We start from the raw sequence: 13,020 nt of genomic DNA on the forward strand, positions 1-13,020 counted from the left end.
ATAAGCCTCCCTTACTTAAGGTTGCCTGATAGGTACAGGCCACTTAGGTCACGATGAGCATCTCACCTCCTACCAGGGGCATTGGCACTGAATGTAGACAGCTGGCTGATCCCGAACTAATGGGACCTCTGACTCAAGTGCTTTGGTCTCTATGGAACAGTCTGTTTTTCTGTGATACAAATGCAGACACTCTTAGCTAGCTAATGGGCTGAAGAAGACAGTCTGCATATACACGTAAGCTCAGAGATAATTCGGGGATTAGCTGGTGAAGAGAGTGTCAGAAGCACCATAGTCACTGTGACCATCACCAAAGCTGTCCAGTCTGAGACCATCAAGTTCTGAAAACCATGAGGGTGAGGAGAGCAGTGATTTAAGCAAGGATTTTAAATGTACCTTTTTATGTTCTAGGTGATCGTTTATTTGATCACCTAAATATATATGTTGATATGAAAGCAACCCTAAACATTCGGCAATCTCCTCTTTTTCAATGGATAGATAAAAAAAGAATTTTTTTAGCCAACGTGAATACATAAATTTCCAGAGATTTAGAAGACCTAATAATACATGTCACTTATCTATTTTAAAACAGTGAAGTGTTTACTTACCACATTGTGTAAGGTTTAAATCTGAAAATATCTAATCCCAAAGTAAACACTGTTGATAATTATTTTAATTTCTAATTGTAATATTTATAAAATCTAAATTAAAAAGATTTTTCTACTTCGCTAACTTTCAAGAAAACAGGCTATTTTGAGATTTTTGTGTTTCAAGAATCCTCTCCTCTCCAAAATTTGTAAAAATCTCTCTCCTCACAGAAAAAATAACTTCAAGAGTTTCCAACGTCTATTTTCTACAGTTCAGATTTCCTTCATCTTGGTCAAACACTGCCTTGCTTTGACTGCTCTGTGGATTTGGGAGGTGGTACAGCACCTTAGCATCCAAACTATTTTGTTTTGATAAAAAAATTTATTTCTCATTTTTTTTTTTTTTTTTTAATTTTAGAGAGAGTGAGAGTGCATGAGCAGAGGAGAGGGGCAGAGGGAAAGAGGAAGAAAATCCCAAGCGGGCTTCATGCTCAGCGCGGAGCCCGACTCGGGGCTCAATCCCACAACCGTTGGATCATGACATGAGCTGAAACCAAGAGGTGGGCACTCAACCAACTGAGCCACCCAGGCGCCCCAACATCCAAACTATTATGAAAGGCAGGAGGTCCATCTCAGCTTTTAGCAATGGTTAAAACAGATTATATTATGGAAAAGGGAAATGAAAGATTTGCTAAAACTGCTTTCAAAATAAAGTTCCTAAGACAACACACTAAAATCTGTAGGGCTTTTTAAGTAATCAGGTACTTTAGAGGACTTTCTCTTTGCGTGGGGGTGGGAAGGGGGGAACAAATCTTGCTTTCAGTCTGGAGTATGCTACTTTTTTGGTCATCAAAGTCACATGAAGCTCTGTGCATTTCTTTATGAAGTTCTTTATTCTTTCAACAAATATTTGTTAAGTGCCTTGTAGAAACTGAGGTCTTGATATTAAAATCCACCACTCTCTCTTTCTGGGAGCTCTGTCTTCTCTTTAATTCTCAGATACTACCTTCTCCTCTTTCTCTCCTGCCTCTCAGGTTGCTGCCTCTCAGTTTCCTGCTGGTAACTCGTCCTCTCAGAACCTCTAAATGTAGACTCAGCACCCCCACCCTGCCGGGTTCTGTATTCTTTTCACTCCAAACTCTCTCCCTCACTGATTTCACTCCCTCCCAAGGTTTTAAATACTGTTAATGAATGAATGAATGGCTTACAAACTGGTATTATGGACACACTCATCCTCTGAGTTTCAGACCCATAAAATAATTTTCTTTAGGTCAAGCAAATGGATTACGGGCATCTTAAACCCAATACGCAGCAAAGTGAATTTTTCAGCAATACCTCAAACCTATTCTTTTTATCCTTTCCATCTCAGGAAATGCCCCTTCTGGCCATCCATATTCTCAGCAAGACACATGCACGCCACATTTGATCAACTCCCTCTCACCCCACACCTGATATACCACTAAACACTATCAATTCTAACTTGAAAAATAGGTAATTAAGATCCAACTGGTACTTTACCAACTAAACCAAAACAAAGAAAATCCACAGTTAATTCATAAACACTAAAAAGTTATACAATTCTGATTTAAAAAAATGAATGAAGAACTGTCCCCAATGCATGAGGGAGTTGAATCTTTCTGAGGGGCTGCCATGTTCTGTAAAAAAATAAATAAATAACTAATATCACTTATCTTAACACAGGGCAGGTTTAAAATTAAATTTAAAAGGGAGCTTTCAAAAGCTTCAATTTATGATGAAGGAGAGAAAAAAAGCTAAATCCAAGGCCATTCAGATTAAATTCTACATTTAGAGATTAGGAGCATATGAAAGATGTCAATCATTATATTAATACTAGGAACAGATTCCATATACACATTACAGTCTTCTCAAAGGACCAAAAGGATAAACTCAAGTCACAGGGCTGATGGTCTGCATGAAGGAATTAAGAAATATTAATGATGTTGGTATACACCTCCAATTAGTGATTCAACACAAAGCAATACCAAAACCTAGGAAAATACACTGACTGACGTCAGTCCATCTGATTTTATCATACTCTTCCTTAAGCAGGAAGGGCAGTATGTGTCGTTACTCAAGCCAACAATTGAAAATTACACAAAGGCTAAGAATTCAAACAGAGAACTGTGAATGCAGCATGGAATAAGAAAGGCAGTATTCTCCACAATTCAGAGAAACTGATTTATGAAGTACTTGAAATCACAGAATAGATGAATTGTGAAATTACATAGCTTGGACAAATGCACTAGATTAGGAAATCTGGTCTTGAGGCCTTTGAGCATTTTAATAAAACCAGATGATTCGAAGGTGATGTTTCATTTGACTGTACGATTTGCCGATTTTAACCTCCATAAAATGAAATTCTGATGACATCAGATGCTCTGGACTGAACACAAGGTTTTTACAAGTTTATGCTGGTATAATTGAGATTTGCTTAAAATTAGGTAAACAAGGTAATGAGTGACCATATCAGAGATTCCTCTTGAGTAAAAAAAAAAAAAAAAAAAGAAAGAAAGAAAGAAAGAAAGAAAGAAAGAAAGAAAGGAAGAAAGTTTCTATCATTTTAAACAAAGAGTGGTTATATGGGGCATCATGAAACCATTTCCATTAGGGCTAACAATCAATTTGCTATGACTCTGTGGGCACATAATCCTGCTCTGTCCTATTCCCCAAATATAAAGAAGCAAGGGGACCATTTGTCTTGTACCATCATGTGTGTATGGCCAAAGGAGGTGAATACCTTGCCGAATGACCATTTTTATTCAAGATGTACAAAGCTGATTTAAACAATTTGGCAAATACTGTTTCAAACATGGGAAACCTGCTGAAGCCTTGTGCAGGAGAGTCACAAAATAAATGCAACAGATGTACTATCACACTCAGAGCAATCTCCCTAGTCTCACTTTATCTAAGGAGAAAATTTTCACTGATACCTAAAGATGACTGATTTCTAAGTTGTTCCCACCAGTCAACTAAAATTCACAAGTAACAGTTTTCCCTTGGTATGCAACCTACGAACCTGGTACCACAAGTACTCGAAGAGAAATACATAAGTGTATCTTCCTGTTGCTCAAAAACCCACTCCCTCTCAGGAAAACCATCACTCTCTACAATAGATGAAGAGTTTGAGAGGGTAAAGAAACACGTAACTGATACTAAACTTGTGAAGTATGAAGAGAGCAGGAGAAACAGTAAGGTCAGGGGTGCCTCGGTGGCTCAGTTGGTTAAGTGTCTGACTTCGGCTCAGGTCATGATCTCACGGTTCAGGGGTTCAAGCCCCACGTCAGGCTCTGTGCTGGCAGCTCAGAGTCTGGAGCCTGCTTCTGATTCTGTGTCTCCCTCTCTTTCTGCCCATTCCCCGCTCGTGCTCTGTCTCTCTGTCTCTCAAAAATAAATAAAACTTAAAAAAAAAAACAAACAGTGAGGTCAGAGGAGACAATTCTTAGAGCAAGACCAGCCTTGTTAAAAAAAAAAACGAAACTCTACACCAACTAGACATGACGGCAACAAAAGTGGAAGAAATCAGAAAGAAAAAGACTGACAGAATGGACCACAAAAAAATTAAAAATAAGAGAAATGCCTTATATACTACTCAAAAGGCACCATCTAAAAAAAATCAGTGATATTACAAAAGATTAATAAAACATGCACATAAAAATGTGAAGATATTTACATCACACCTGTTAGAACGGCTATTATGAAAAAGAAATAATGAGTGCTGGTGAGGGTGTGGAAGAAAGGGAACCCTTGGTGCGGTTGGTGGGAATGTGGATTGGTGCAGCCATTATGAAGAACAGGATGGAAGTTCTTCAAAAAACTGAAAATAGAAATAGCTATGATCCAGTAATTCCACTTCTGAGTATATATCCGAAGGTAATGAAACCACCCTCTCAAAAAGATATGAGCAGCCCATGTTGACTGCAGCATTCTTTACAATAGCTGAAACACAGAAACGACTCAAGTGCCCATGAAGAGAGAAATGTGTAAAGAAAATGTGGTATACATATACAGAAATACTATGAGCCATAACACAAGAAGGAAATCCTGTCATGTGCAACACCATGGGCGGATCTTGGGGAGAGTATGCTAAGGGAAGTAAGTCAGACAGAGAAATACAAATGCTATATGATCTCAGAAATATGTGGATTTTAGAAAAACGTAATTCTTAAAAAACTCATCAAGAGAACAAAATCAAAGGAAAAAACCCACACAAGATTGGTGGTTGCCAGAGATGGTGGGGGTAGGGGTGGAGGTGGGGGCTGGATAAGTGTAATGGATGAAAGTGGTCAAAAGGCCCAAACTTCCAACTATAATTTCTGGAAAGTAAATGTGCAGCCTGGAGACTATAGTTAATAATACTGTATTGCATATTTAAAGTTGCTAAAAGAGTAAATCTTAAGAAGTTTTTATCACACACAAAAAACGTATCACCTATATGAGGTGATGGATGTTAGCTACACTTATTTCCCAACATATACAAAGATCAAGTCATTATGTTGTATGTCTTAAACAAATACAATGTTATATGTCAATTATATCTCAATAAAATTGGTAAAAAATACTATGATATTGTTTGGCTTATATTAATAGAACCTAAAAAACTATACCATGAGTGTTGACAAGGGTGGACTAAAATAGAAAGTTGCAGCATATGAACATGGCAGTTTCAACATACATGTATACATGTATTGACACATACATATAGGAAAAAAGGACAAGAGACACAATGAATGTTAGCAGGGATTATCTCTGAGGAGTGAGTTTATAGGAGATTCATGTTTTCCACGTAATTTCTATTTTCTACAAACTATCAGTTTCACTTTGCTACAATCGGAGTAGCACCTTTTGTTTTTTTAACCATACCAGCCTGGAAGATCAGAGTCACAGACACAAGGCCTGCAACATTTCTTATGAGATTTTACCATTTTTCTAAAATGGCACAGTCATGTGGATGTTGGTACCCTTGGTTGGCACCCAGGGCCAACATTTCAGGTTCTACCAAATCCCTTACTGCCCAGCTACACATATTCCAAGCTTGGGGTTCCCGTCTCAGCACAGGGGGTTATTAAGAAGTTCCTCACCAACATCACGGATGCTCAAATCCATGTCTGGCACCCTGGAATACCCGTTCCCCTTCGTCTACTCCAGACCATCTTCTCTGAACTTTACTTCAGTGTTTCTTTTGTTATTTTTATTTTTTTTAACGTTTATTCATCTCTGAGACACAGAGAGAGACAGAGCATGAGCAGGGGAGGGGCAGAGAGAGGGAGACACAGAATCTGAAGCAGGCTCCAGGCTCTGAGCTGTCAGCACAGAGCTCGACACAGGGCTCAAACTCATGAACTGTGACACCATGGCCTGAGCCAAAGTTAGATGCTCAACAGACTGAGCCACGTAGGCATGTCCACAGTGTTTTTTTTTTTTTTTTCCCTGTCTCTAGCTCATTGCCAGACTATTTACTCCCAATTCTTTGCATCAGCAATGCCTGTATGCAAAAACCACTGTGTGTACCCCATCCAATTCAGTGTCACGGCTAATGAATGAGAACACTGATACAGCGTAAATGCAGGGAGAGCGTGTTGTCAAGTGGTGACACCAGTTTTCGTGTGGGGCTCAAAGAGAGACTCCAAACAAGTCCACAAGAGGAAGGTCCTCACAATTTTCTGAAATAAGAAAAATTTACTAAAAAAAATGTACCTGGTATCCCACACTTTCTACCTTACTTTGTGCAATGACTTGTATTTGTTAAGTCAATACCCCCCTTACCCCCCAGTGGCAGGGAGGAAGGAAGATAATGAAACGTGGACCACAACGTTCACAAGGACTTCTTTACACATGTGGGATGTGGGGCACCCAGGTGGCTCAGTCAATTGAGCCTCTGACTCTTGATTTCAGCTCAAGTCATGATCCTGAGGACATGGGATGGAGCCTTGCATCGAGCTCTGCACTGAGCATGGAGCCTGCCTGGGATTCTCACTTTCCCTCTCTCTCTCTGCCCCTCCCTGCTTGTGCTCTCTCCTTCTCAAAATAAACAAATAAATGTTAAAAAAAAAAAAAAAAAGAAAAGAAAAAATAAAAAGAGTGGGATGTGAGAGGTTCTGTTGTGCTGCCCAACCCCCATGTGCCTATCCTAATGTGTCTCACATGTAAGCTTCTACTTGGAACTATATGGTTTTCCTATAATCTGTCCAGTTCTCTGTTTATTTTTACCCCCATGGGCCTCCTTTAGGAGGAAGCCTTGAAGAGGAGCTTGGTGAACAGACCAGCAGCAAAAAACGATGACCCATCCTTCAGAAATGAGGTACCCATATAATTATAAAATATTTTATGAAGGTTTTTCTAACAACATACTAACCATATATGTACCTATGGAAAATTTCCCTTCTGCAATAATTCCTAGCATTATCGAGCAGGAACATGAGATTCCTTTTCATCTTTCCTTCCAGACACATTCTTATAAAGGAATCTAAGCAGTCACCTGCAAATTCCCATTGAAATAATTTTTGAAGACACAAAGGGTTAGGTATTTTGGCAAGAGGGCAACATTTGCTCTTAGAATGTAAAAAGCCTGGAGCCACTACCCAATCAGATAAGGCCTTTCAAAGAAAGAATGTTCTCTGGTTGATGGCAGGAGAAGTTAAAGATCTGAAGCATGAGAATGGCTGGATGTGTCATTGGAGGCTTGAAGATGGGGGAAAGTGGCCTGGAGAGGATGAAAGTGGCCTCTGGTTGATGGTGCAGAGGAGATAGGGATCTCATTCCTACACCCGCAGGGATCTGAATCTGTCCAAAACCTGCATGAGCTTGGAAGGAGACGCCTTCTTTGTCTACAGACGAGAGCCCAGCCCACAAGACACTGTGAGTTTGGTCTTATGATATCCAGAAAAACCAGGTAAGGGTTCCTAGGAAACTAAGTGCTTGTGATTTGCCACCTCGCTTTGATTTGGGCCTTATGATACCCTGAGAGCTCCCTGAGCTCAAACAATTCAAGTGTACCTGGACTTCTGCCCTACGGAACCATAAAATTAAGAACTGGATATTGTTTTAAACCACTAAATCTTTGGTAATTTATTACACAGCAATAGAAAGCCAAGGCAGGTGGTTCTTTTGTTTTCTTTATTGGCTTTATTTTTAGAGGCTTGATTATAAAACCACTATAAGCTAATTTCCCTACCTTCCTATTGCCCAAAGATAAACGATGTTAAGTTTTTCCTTTCTCCTTCCAAAAATTTCCTATGAATATGCATGATATATAAATTGTGTATGTATGCATATATGCAGTCTAAAACACACATACACATATAAAATTACAGAATGTATTTCTTCAATTATCTGTCTTGGGCATCATTCTTTTTTCTGAAAGGTTAATTTTATGTATTTATTTTGAGAGAGAGACTCCCAAGCTGGCTCCATGCTGTCAGCCCAGAGCCTGAAGTGGGGCTCGATCTCATGAACCATCAGATTGTGATGTGAGCCAAAATCAAGAGTCAGACCTGCTTAACCAAATGAGCCACCCAGGCGCCCCCAGGTTTGGGCACCATTGTAGTATCAGAACAAAAAAAGTCTATCTCATTCTTTGTAACAACCATATAAACCACTGGATTATATGCCTCAATCATTTTCTACGAAACTGGTCCCCTACTGAAGAACATGTGAAATGATAAAGTGGTAACAACTTAACTTTCCATTTGCTATTTACAAGTAGCCAGACTTGTGATTGTCTGTTATTTTGTGAGATTATCAGTAGATAAATTCTTAGAGATGAATGTACTAGGACAAAAGGTAAATGCAATTGTAGTTTTTACCAACAGATCAAACTGCTAACCAAAATAGTTGCACCGATTCACATCAACGCTTAAGTCATGTGGAAGGGCTTGCTTCTCCACAACCTTGCCATCACTGGATTCTGTCCATTTCATAAAATTTTTGACAGTATGCTAGGTGAATGGTACTCTAATTATTCTGGTTCACATTTCTCTTATGATCACCACGAATCATCATTTCATATTTTTGGGGGAGACATTTCAATTTTTTTCTGTGACACGCCGTTTACATCTTTTGCCCATTTTTCTCCTGGTGCATTTGCCATTTTCACATCAATTTATACAAGCTCTTTGTGCATGAAGGCAATCAGATATTCATCAATTATGGGCATCAAAATATTTTTCACACTTTGTTTTCTTTTGATTTTGTTGATTACAGAGAAATTTTCATGTTAGGAGAGATACATGAGTCTTTTCCTTTGGGGCTTCTGGATTATATTTCATACTTAGAATCTTCCTGGAACGAGAAGCCTGTGATTTTCTACCTTTCTTTTTTTAATGGGACTCCCATTCACTGCTCTTTTAGGAATCCCTGGCTCTCAACAAATACTATTTTGTTTCTAGAGATAAGCTCCAGAAGACTATGCCAGTATCTTTTTCCCTAGAGCACAAATGACACAGCCACACGAATAAATTCATGTTCTCTTCTCTACCAGTTCATCTGTATTAATTCATGTGCCAGTGATGAGTGGCCTCATTCACATAATACCAACCTTTTAAAAAAAAGAGAGAGAGAGAGAGAGAAAGTATAACTTTATCTTTTGGGTCAGAAAGCACAGAGAGATGGCAGTTTTTCTTTTCTTTACTGTTTTTTTTTTTTTTTTAATTTCTCTTGTTTTTTTTTTTTTCCTAAAGACATTTAGGAACTCTCACCTGGCATTCTGTGTATTAAACACATGACACAGGAGGTAGCAATAAGAGATAAAAAGGCATGGTAAATCGGCAGGCATTCATATCATCAAGACAGGAGGTTTTTATTTTACGTACATTTTCGGGGCACCTGGGTGGCTCAGTCGGTTAAGTGTCTGACTCTTGACCTCAGGTCATGATCTCAGGGTTTGTGAGTTCAAGCCCTGTGTCAGGCTCTGTGTTGACAGTGTGGAGTCTGCTTGGGATTCCTTCCTTCCTTCCTTTCTTTCTTTATTTTTAACTTAGTTTTGAGAGATAGGCAGAGCACAAGCAGGCAAGGGGCAGAGAGACAGGGAGGAAGATGCAGAACCCAAAGCAGACTCTGGACTCTGAGGAGTCAGCAGAGAGCCCGACACAAGGTCTGAACTCACAGACCACGAGATGATGACATAAGCCAAAGTCAGGCGCTTAGCCAACTGAGCCACCCAGGCACCTCTGTCTCTCCCTCTTTCTGTCCCTCCTGTGCTCACTCGCTGTCTCTCTCTCAAAATAAATAAGCTTTAAAACAAATTTATATTTTCTCCCCTTATTATACATAAATAGGAAACTAGCAGTCTGCATAAATGCCATTTCTCACAAAACAAGTCTGACAGAGCTCATTCTGAGCAAATAAAAGCCTACTGGCTCTACAACCTAAGGAAAAATGCTCTCAGAACCTGAAAGACAGGCTTCTCTCTGCCCACTCCTCTGATTTAATACTAAAACGATGTTTGAAGACAAAAGAATTCACGCCAAGTCTACACAGTGAAAAAGAAGAATAATTAAAAGGATCATTAAAGTCTTCACCACGTATTCTCAAATCTCAATATTAGCAATGAAGAAAATCACAGCAATAAGAGACCAATCAACAGGCCCATAACGTAGGGTACAATGACGACAGAACACTACCAAGAGGAGCAGGATTCAATTTTTTCATCGCCATTGAATTCTATGCAGAAATAAAATTTGTGATATACTTAGCACTTGTATACACTGCCAGGCACCGTGCACGAGGAATGTAGAGACCCAAGTCCAGCCTCCAGGTAGGTACTGGGCCTTGCCTGCCTCTCTATCACCTTGTGCTGTGAGGACAATAATGTAATAGAAATCTCCAAGGTATAAATGGTAATGATATATATAGCTGGGTAGCCCTCAAGCAGCTTTGGAAATACAGTATGACCAACTGTTTATCTCTCCCCCCAATGATACCCTACTTGCACCTTCTCAGAAGTAACTACTGTCACGAAAGTGGCCTTTAAACTTATCACGTTTTCCTTTAGACTCTTACAAGAAAGGTATATATACATACACATACATGTTTGTGTGCGTGCGTGTGTGTGTGTGCGCGTGTGTGTATATATCCCTAAACAAAATATTCTTTGTAGCCTGATGCCAACCTTCACGAATGTTTTCACCAATTTTCTTTTGCGACCTCTGCTCTTTCTGCCCAGCCCTCTGAGCTTCGGCCACGTGGATACGCATGCACGACGTTCTGGGACGAGTATGACACAACTCATTTATCCGTTTTCCAACTGACGGCGATTTAGGTTGCTTCCAATGTTCAGCTATTCCAAACAATGTTGCTGTGAACAGTCTAGAATATGCTTTCTAGGACTGTCTAGAGTGGCATTTCCGGACCTCAGTGATTTTGCTCCAGGATCACCATTTTATCAGTACATGTTTCGCCTTTTTTACTTTGCCATCTTTTATTTATTACTAAAGGGAAAACAAATTTCATTCCAAAGGGTCGACCATGTCTCTCTCTCCTTTCTTCTCCCCAAACATGCTATAGGTAACTCCTACTCTTGCCTGGAAACCATCCCTGAGCAAAAGGACTGCCTCTGGGAAAGAGATACAGTCCTCCTTTTAAATAGGAAATGAGGATCATCGGAAAGCCCAGCAGGGTTAGAGGTCCCACCAGAGGGCAATGACTTAAGGCTTAATCACTCATCGTTTGCACCCATCATCCTTCACAATCCTGAAGACGGCTTCCCAAAACACAGATCCTCCCCAAAGTCCTTGAAAGGCGCTCAAAATCAGAATCCCTTATACTCTCTGACTTTCATCTCTCTTCCCACCTTTATATTCTCTTACAATCAAACACACACAATACCCCACAGCAGCCACACTGGTGGTTCCCCTTCTCTCACCCCATTTCTGCCGGCCCAAGTCTTGCCTGGCTTTTAACGTTTCAATCAAGTGGCTCCTTCATACTCTCCCATACTGTCCTGGTTGGAATTAACCCTTCTCTTCCTTGCACCATCATGGACATAACTTTAAAAAAATTAAAAAAAAAAAAAGCAGAAACAAACAAAAACCCACAACAATACCAACAAGTCTTCACTGCATGGTTTTTCAAATATGGCTATACCTTCCTTGTGATTAGTATTTGCAGGGGCACCTGGGTAGCTCAGTCGGTTAAGTGTCTGACTCTTGATTTCAGCTCAGGTCGTGGTCTCACGGTTTGTGAGTTCTAGCCCCACGGTGGGCTCTGTGCTAACAGTGCAGAGCCTGTTTGGGATTCTCAATCTCGCTCTCTCCCCCCCCCCCCCCCCCCGCCTCAAAATAAATAAATAAACTTAAAAAAATTAGTACTTGTGGCCAAGGGTCTCGCCTCTTAAATCTTCATTGTACCTATAAAGATTATACATGTAACAAGTAAGTTATATATGCCACTGCCAGATGAAACTTTAGACAAACTCTTGTACACATACAAGGTACATTCTAGACTGCTTACAGCAGCATTGTTTTTAAGAGCAAATGTAAGTAATACATAAGTTCAACTTTAGGGAGAAAACATGCTGAACAGTTCTGTTGGAGGTTAAGACCCATGGTATCAAAATAGGGCATCTTGACAAACTAAATATTTTAAGCTGAAGAAATACAAGAAATGGCATATGCAGGGGCGCCTGGGGAGCTCAGTCGGTTAGGTGTCTGACTTGGGCTCAGATCATGACCTAACAGTTTGTGAGTTCCAGCCCCGCATCAGGCTGTGTGCTGACAGCTCAGAGCCTGGAGCCTGCTTCAGACTCTGTGTCTCCCTCTCTCTCTGCCCCTCCCCCGCTCGCACGCGCGCACGTGCTCTCTGTCTCTCTCTGTCTCAAAAATAAACAAACATTAGAAATGGCATGTGCAGCAAGGCTCTTTGGACCTGGACCGAAAGCACATCATCAAGTCCTCATGTCAGAGATGTCCTCCCTATACCCTGAACAAAGGAACAGACAAGGGACACAGAAGACTGTGAACACAGAGCCCTTGCTAAATGTGCCCCAGTTTACTAGACCTAGTTCACTTCTGTCCTATCTTTGCACGTTTTACTCTTCATCAGACCTAGCATTAATTGACTCAAGTTAGTCACCTCTATGCCTGTGTCATGGAAATTTTCTATTAAGTAAATGTGTTTGCTCTTCTCTGGTTAATCTGTCTTTGGTTATGAGATTCCCAGTGGAGAACTTAGAAAGGTAGGGAAAAATTATTTTTCCTCCTCTATAGTTCTTAATGCTAATTCTCTTCATGTGAATGAACACACATGCATTCCGCAAAGACAGTCCCAACATGGAAACATGGCTTGCATCATCCACACAGTTAGAAATGGAGAAACGAATAACTCGAAAAGGATCCCATATACAAAGACATTCTTAATTTCAGAGTCCAAACACTTTGCAAGAGAGGATGAGGCTTAGGCTCACTTAGCAGCGAGAATAATG

General features: G+C 40.1%; 1 protein-coding gene across 15 annotated transcripts in view; it reads right to left on the bottom strand.

Moving 5' to 3' along the window:
• Positions 1-13,020, bottom strand: part of MAST4 (microtubule associated serine/threonine kinase family member 4) — a 570,307-nt gene that overhangs the window by 102,591 nt on the left and 454,696 nt on the right. The window lies entirely within an intron of this gene.

Source organism: Herpailurus yagouaroundi, unplaced genomic scaffold (genome assembly GCF_014898765.1).
Source record: "Herpailurus yagouaroundi ecotype Mexico unplaced genomic scaffold, PumYag 29, whole genome shotgun sequence".
NCBI lineage: Eukaryota > Metazoa > Chordata > Mammalia > Carnivora > Felidae > Herpailurus > Herpailurus yagouaroundi.